Below are 7523 nucleotides of genomic sequence, written 5' to 3' on the forward strand. Positions count from 1 at the left end.
CTCAGGACATCCACCCTGAGGGTTTGTGTGTGTAATCATTTAGTGGTAGACTACATATTTGCATAAGGAAAGTCCTAGATTCAGTCTGCAGTATTCAAAGGATCTCTGCAAGATTGGGAAGGAGCTATGTTGAAGAACAGGGCATTCCTGCTGCCAGAGAAAATAGTACTGGGCTGGGTGGACCAGTGAGTAAACCAGTGGTGGGACTTGGTGTGATTTATGGAGCTACCTAATCTTGTCAGCTGCTAGTCCCAGCCACTGCAGTTCAGGTGTGTCACCCCCAAAGAACCCCAGGTCACTTGTTCCCACAAGTATTTGCATTTTTGTGTTCTTTGCTGTAGATATTGTAATGTTTTCTTATTGACTGGTTTGTAAGCAGCTTTGAGAAATTACAGGTGGAATGGGAAGACCATATCATGAAGTAACTAATGTCGAGGAATGTAAAGTTGGTAGTTTAGTTTCTTCCAAAAACATTTGCAAGGTGGTATTAGCGTGCTATATAGGCATGTAAGTGATGCAATGATAATTCACAGTGATATACCAGTATATCTGAAAGATCCCAGTACAGAAGGACAGAGGGATGGAGCAATGTTCAACAGTGCAAATGTGGAAAGTCAAGGTGTGTGTGTGAGTGTATGCATGCATGCACACACACGCACGCACGTATAGGGATGGGAACAGGGAATAGGATGTTAAACTGTGACCTATTATAGGGCATGGCATGACCTGTGTCCTCTCCTCCCATTTACAGCAGCAGATGGTGTGAAGAACCAGAGGTTTGAACAGGGACAGGAAGTGTCATTCTAAATGCTGTATAGGGCCTTGGACTAGAGAGGGAAGGAGGTGGGGGAAGCTGCCTGCAGGAAGGAGGAATTCTTTAACCAGTGGGGCTCCTATGCTGGCTTCGAAAAGAAATTGGAAAGTGAACAGTACTGCTGTTATTTATCTGAGAGTCTTGTCAGCCAGCCAGGCATCCAAAGGGAGGGTGGGCTGAAGGTTGAGGCCAAGCATATAAAGTGAAATATTCAGACTTTTCAGCTGTTTCTTTAAAAAGATAGGCCCTGTAATAGAATCATAACAAATTAACTTGCTTTAATAAGTTTTCCCTTCAATATTTTTTTTTTAAAGAAGGAAGGATACAGTATTCAATGACTGCTCTTATCAGTGTCTTTTCTTGCAAAGGAGATAAAGCTTCTCTGGCTTGAGAAGAAGAAAAGATTCCAGTCACTATTGCTCAAAAAGGGGATATGTATATCAGGGTAAAAAAGGGATTCTGGAACAATTTTTTTGAGACATAATATTTTTCTAGTATATATTTTTTTCTCTTGCCTTATGGGGAGAGGAGAAGAGAGAGAGGTTGGGACTGAGAAAGAGAGAATAGGACCTTCCTCATCTTTATTTCTGGAATTTTCTCTCTTAAAGACATGTGCATGTGTTATACTGGGCACATGCAACATTATTTGGGCATGCACCACAACATCCTAGGTCTGAAAAACTTTCAACTGGGAGGTAGGGAATCAGGAAAACGGATAAAACATTTTTCAAGCAGTAAGCACAGCTTAAGCTTTTGGTGAGGTTGGGCAGGCAGGTAGAGGGCATTGGAGAAGTGAAGTGAGATGGAACTCTGTCTGCCAAATTTATCTCACAAGCTTGGAAGATCCCCTCCTCTCTTTTATTGTGAAATCTGTCAAAGGCTTATCTGAAAGAAGGTAGGAGGAAGCACAAGACAAGTGCATTTTGGGAATAAGTGCTTCTATATCTAAGAATGGCTGAGATCATGAGATGGGATATAAAGACTTTGCCTAAGCCAGTTCAGTCTGCTGGTAGGCAATGTTTTTCTACAAATAGTCTTGAGAATCCTGACCAGTATAAGGTTTCCTCTACTCTAGGAAGCCTTTCTCCTCTGGCATCCATACTGGAAGTATCCTGTTTCTAGCTTTGTCCTCCAGAATTCCCAGAGTAGAAGGATATACTAATTGGTGTGGGGATTTAATCATCTTGTCTTGATCACTGAAAAGGCTATGGGAATGCTTATTTGCAGTTACTAAGTGCCAACTGAGTGCTTCCTTCTTTCTTTTTTAAAAAGTTTGATTGCAATAAAGGCTGAGGTGTTTATGGCAGGTTTGGTCAGCTTGTACTTCCTGTTACAGTTGGCATTTGAAGTGGTTTTCCACATGTTGGTAGAGTTTTGTTTTAATGTAGCAAACCCAGTACCAGATGCTGCTGCAACATCAGCCTTGGTTACCTTTTGCTCTTTGAAATTTTGCTCTGTCTTTTACCCGCTCAAACACATGTGTGAAGGGAGGTGAAGCACAGTAGAACCAACTTGGTAATCCAGCCGACTTGGTAATGCAAACAGGAGCAAGATCATGTGAAGGGGTAGCTGGCTTTCAAATAGTCTCCTCCCCTGTCCTCTACACATGATCCAGTTTGGTGCTTCATGCCAAGTGCAAAGCATCCTTGTCTCCCTCATGGAGGCCAACAAAGAGGCCCCTCCCCAGCAGCGGCAGTTGTGGCAAAGCTCAGGAACCAAGACCAGTGGTCCTCAAAGTTTGGCTCTTCAAATGTCTTGGACTCCCATCTCCCAAAATTTCTGACTACTGGCCATGCTGGGTGGGCCTTCTGGGAATTGAAGTCCAAAACATCTGATACGTGATTTATTCATAAAAAGCCCGATGCATTTTGTCCTGTATATGTCCACAAAGGTCTTCATCAGGGGCTGTTTGGAATTTAACTTGGGTATAATTTAGCACCTTATTTTTTGCTAATTATATTGGGTGCTCCCCTAGTTTTGGTTTCTTTCAAAACCATCTGATGGACCAAAGATTGAGAACCACTCTTTTGGAGAAATGGAATAGGTAATTCTGGGAATGGTTCCAATTTGATGATTATATATGAGAATCTGTCAAAAGCTGGATTTCATTGGCTTTTTGGACTCTAGAAGTGGTTGCATGCTGGAATGATCCATTAATGGTCACACCTATAAAATTAATTCCTGGGTGCTAATTCTCATTAGTCTTCAGAGGTCCATGAGAAAAGGGAATCCAGCCATGCCTACATGTCTCTTTCTTTTATGGACTCTTATGCTGAAGTTGTAGATTGCATTATTTGTGCTCAAGTATTACAACATTTTTCTTTTTTTTTTAAAAAAAAAATTGAGTCTGCTGCTTGGGTCCTTGTTCATTTACAGAGCCAAAGCCAATGGCCTAACCTTCTCTCTAGGAGAAGGGTTAGTGAAGGGAAACAGCGCTTTTCCAAGAAAGAGGGTTTGTTTTTGGAAGAAAAAAAACTTCCTTATTATTGGTGTAGCTGTGAAGCCTTGACCTTCTCAACTCTTGGCTAGTGGTTGTTTACTGCATCTGCAGTCTCTGTGAGTGGTGGGAAGGAGAGAGAGAGTCATGTTGACTTATTTCTTGTTATGCTGACATTCATAGCAGTGTGTAAAAGGTGTATAGAGGAACAGTATCAAGTCATTGTGCTGGCTATAATGTTATACAGAATATGTTCATTTTGGTAAAGGAAAATTCTTGGAGCTTAAAAACTGTTAAAGGGGAAGACTTGCTTTTGTGATCATATGTTTGTTATCTCATGTCTTGATGTATTGATTTTATTGTGTTGTTCACCGCCCTGATCTTTGGAAGGGCGGTATACAAATAAAATTTTTATTATTATTATTTATTTATTATTTATTATTCTTTCCTTTTTTCCAGTGTGATGAGTTTTTTAAATTCATATCTGTATTTTAGTGACTTGAAATACTTTTGCACATTTCCTACTTCAATTCCAGTTAAGAAACTCTCTTATTTATAAATCAAGTGTTTCCCCCTACCCCCACCAAATGGATTTAAAAGTGAGGCTGCTGATGGTGGGGAAATAGGCAAGGGTAATATTTCAGAACTGTTTGAAAAGTTGTTACTCTAAAGTGATTGTTTTAGTTAACATCACCAGCACAATTCTCTTGAAAATATAGGCAAAAGAAATTGCTGTAGTTAACAGTGTGTTGTTTCTGAAAGTCCTGCCTCTCTTAGGGTGGGGATCGGTGGAGAGTCACACATAATGCAGCTGTTTGTCTCTCTTAAACCAACAGCTGTTTGTCTCTTTCAAACCACAAGTCTTGGCTAGGAGATTATCAGTGAGGAACAAAGTTGTGGAAGGTGGGTGACAAGGGGGTTGAACAGAACCCTTGCTCCTCATCCCTTTCCCAAGAAATCAGTTCCTATACAATCTAAATGCCTCTCTGTCCTTTTTGCTCATCTTTACAGTATGTTTTTATGTACTTCACAGTCTCTGCAAATTTATTTCCCACTTCTGTGGGGAATGAATTTTGTAAAATAAGTATGTAACATCAGACCTTTGTGTGCCTTATACAAACAACAAACAAGCTCAACAAACAAGAACAAATCAGGTTCAATTAGATTTATTCTAGATTATTTTATATAGCATCCGGCTTCCAATAGTTAAGTATTTAATTTGGTGTGTTTTCCTCGCCCCACCTTAACAAACAGAATATGATGGTGACAAGATTGTGGCAAGTACAGGTTGATGGAGTTGGAATGAACAGTGAATACTAGTAACAGGAGCAAAATCAAGAATTCTGTGAAATCCTGAATTTGTGCACATGCATATTTCACTACTGTTCATTGAAAGTTTGTTCCATCCCTCTACTAGTTATAAATATTTCTCGATACTACCCATATGCTTCTAACCTTTTCCAAATAATTATGAAGTCTAAAAACATATACATAGAAGGGAATCTGTTATTCTGGGGTAGTATTGGCATAGTATTAAATTAGTTCCTAATTTAAAAAAAAACACCCCCCATGTTTCACATGGGGCTGAGGTGGATTATTTTATTTTATTGTACCCAAGGGTGTCCCCAAAAAGAGTACGATTTTAAAAATGCAATCAAAAGCATCATATCAGTACAACAAGGTTTCATTGTGAACATTCATTGTATGGAGCAGTGAACACCATGAGGTATGCACTTGCTCCAAGGGTGGCAAAATGGTTTTCTGAATAACCTCTCTAGTGGAGAGAATGTGGCCTGCTACAACTTGTTGGAGCATCTTTTAGATAGCCAGCAATGTTTTACGCTGATTTGTGGTATTTTAAAAGTAGCACTATTCTCATTAACTTCTGAAGCGGGACAGCAATAGTTACTTGTGTTTTGGGTTGTGCATCCATTCCGTTGGCCATGTATGACCTGTCAGGATAGCAATGATGTGAGAAAGCCATCCTATTCCCCATTATGAAAAGAGTTTCACATGACCCAAATCCAGGAAAAGAAATACTCATAGTACAATGTTTTCCTAACAATTCCAAGCACAGTTCAGCTAGAAAACAGTAGAGGAATTTCTGAAGTATTGCTCTTACGATTTCAAAGGTGGAGCAGGGGATGGGGACAGAAGGAAACAAGAGGGTTCTATGAGCTGCTAAGGCTCCTGGGGTATGAAAAATGGTGGGAAAGAAGAGGTCTTTTGAGGTATTGCTAGTAAGATAGCATTAAAAAAAGGAGGGGTGCAAAAATAGGAGACTCCATGGACTCCTTTTGGGGTATTCAATATAGATCTGGGCAGTACCAGGTACAGTACAGCTAGTAAATAACGTTCAATTTGCTGTAATGAGAAGCAACTTTCATTTGATCTGACTCTTTAAAGCTCCAACAGGAACTTGAAGTCCTTTAGAAGACTGACATCTTTGTAGTTTAGCATACTACTCTCTGATCTTCCTAACTGTTCCAACAAATTAATGTGTTCAGCATTTGATGATTATTTGACTGGTCAATCATTTACCCCAAGAGAAAACAAACCCAAGACAAGTAAATCACCTGTAGCTTATAGTTATTGGACAAGATAGCCCTCGAGTTGGGGATTTCTTCATGTTTCTAATTAGCAAACAGAGATGCTGAACCACAGGGGGAACCAGAATCCAGGTGCTCAGCATGTCAGTGCCCAAAGGCTCAGCCACCGCCATGTTATCACACAACTATCTGTTCTGCACTTCCTGACAGACCCACCTGTTTTAACTTACTAGCAAAGTAACAGAAGCTACTCTTTATTAGCTTCAGTTGTTGTAGAGACTCAGAAAAGGTGTTGTAAGAGTGAAACTTTGGGGCCATTTCTAAAAGGGAATGCTCGGGGCTTCCTACCATTGTTGATGTACACCTTAAGCAGAAGACCCTTTTTAAAAAGTAAATATCCCATCTTCACATATGCATTTTTGAGTAGTGTTTTCGTTCTTGTCCACTTGCTCACACACTGATTTGTTTTACTTGTTTAGTGTGAAACTGAATATCAGAATCATGATCTCTATTAAAGTATTGAGAATCTTGTGTTGATGGGTCAGTTTGTGGAACAGTGGGCACAGTAGTAAGCAAATATAAGTCTCATTCTCAGACTGTAGCTCTCATCAACTCTAGTGAATGTCGCTAAAATTAAGGATGATGGGAGATGTAAACATCTCAAGGGCCCCAGTTGCCTATCCTGAAATATTGGGTCACTCTTTGATTCCCTGCCACTCCTTGTTACTTTGTATGTGTTCTATAGCTCTGTGTCACAACACATAGTCTTCAGTCTTATGTATTTTCTTCCTTATACAGTTACAGAGTAGCTGGGGATATTGAAATGCTCAGCCTAATAAGGACGGCAGAATAACCAAAATATGATTGCTGGTTTTTATTGCCACACAGACAACATACTTCAGTGGCCTTTCAGACAAATTAATTGGTATGGCTTGTTATGTGCTGTTGGGGAAAATAAGTTGTTGTTTATGTTGGCTATAAATATCATTGATGGCAGCTGAACTTCACTGACTATCTCCATTCTCATCTGTTTTAAATAATAATATGCTTTGTGTCCAAGGACTTTCCTTCTTATCTTCCCCTGGGGATCACTTTTCCTCTGATGCAGCAGTGATGAGCATTCAGGATGCTAGTCTACTTTGCCTTCCACTCTTCTGTCCCTTCTCCCTATCTGTCTTATGCATCTGAAGTGTAAGAATAGCCAGTGGTCTTTTCAGGTTGGCCAGATATGTTTGAGAAAGCAACTTTCTATCTTAATTTATATTCAGGAATACAGGCATTGAGAAATGCAAACATCACCTTTGAAATCATTAAAAGGCTAATTGAAATTTGGTCCTGATTATTATCTTAAGCTTTTTTCTTGCATGCTTTCCCATAGTACATATACTGTAATTTCCTTGACTATCTCTTTCTATTGGATAGATTTTTTAACTTTGTATTACTGAGATATAAATAAAACAACTAGGAGTAGCTGTGTTGGCCATATAGCAAATCCAATAACATCCAAACAATTATATCTTTATTGGACCAACCAAAATGCACAATTACATGCTTTTGAAGTCCAGCATGTCTCCTTCCTTTATGAAGCCACAGGCTCCTATGTAGGTAGAGAATAATGAATTTCTCAAGAAGTCTTCATGTTTTGCATCAGGAAAACTTTAGTCCTGACCTCATGGCATTGGTTGTCTTTCTATATATCCCACTGTAATTTTCCGGAATAAGA

The 7523-nt window shown here is 39.5% G+C and overlaps 1 protein-coding gene across 4 annotated transcripts in view; it reads left to right on the forward strand.

The window, feature by feature from the left end:
* KLF12 (Kruppel like factor 12) overlaps positions 1–7523 on the forward strand; it is a 262604-nt gene that overhangs the window by 3588 nt on the left and 251493 nt on the right. The gene's annotated exons all lie outside the window — the stretch shown is intronic.

The sequence above is a fragment of the Sceloporus undulatus genome, chromosome 3, assembly GCF_019175285.1.
Source record: "Sceloporus undulatus isolate JIND9_A2432 ecotype Alabama chromosome 3, SceUnd_v1.1, whole genome shotgun sequence".
Classification (NCBI taxonomy): domain Eukaryota; kingdom Metazoa; phylum Chordata; class Lepidosauria; order Squamata; family Phrynosomatidae; genus Sceloporus; species Sceloporus undulatus.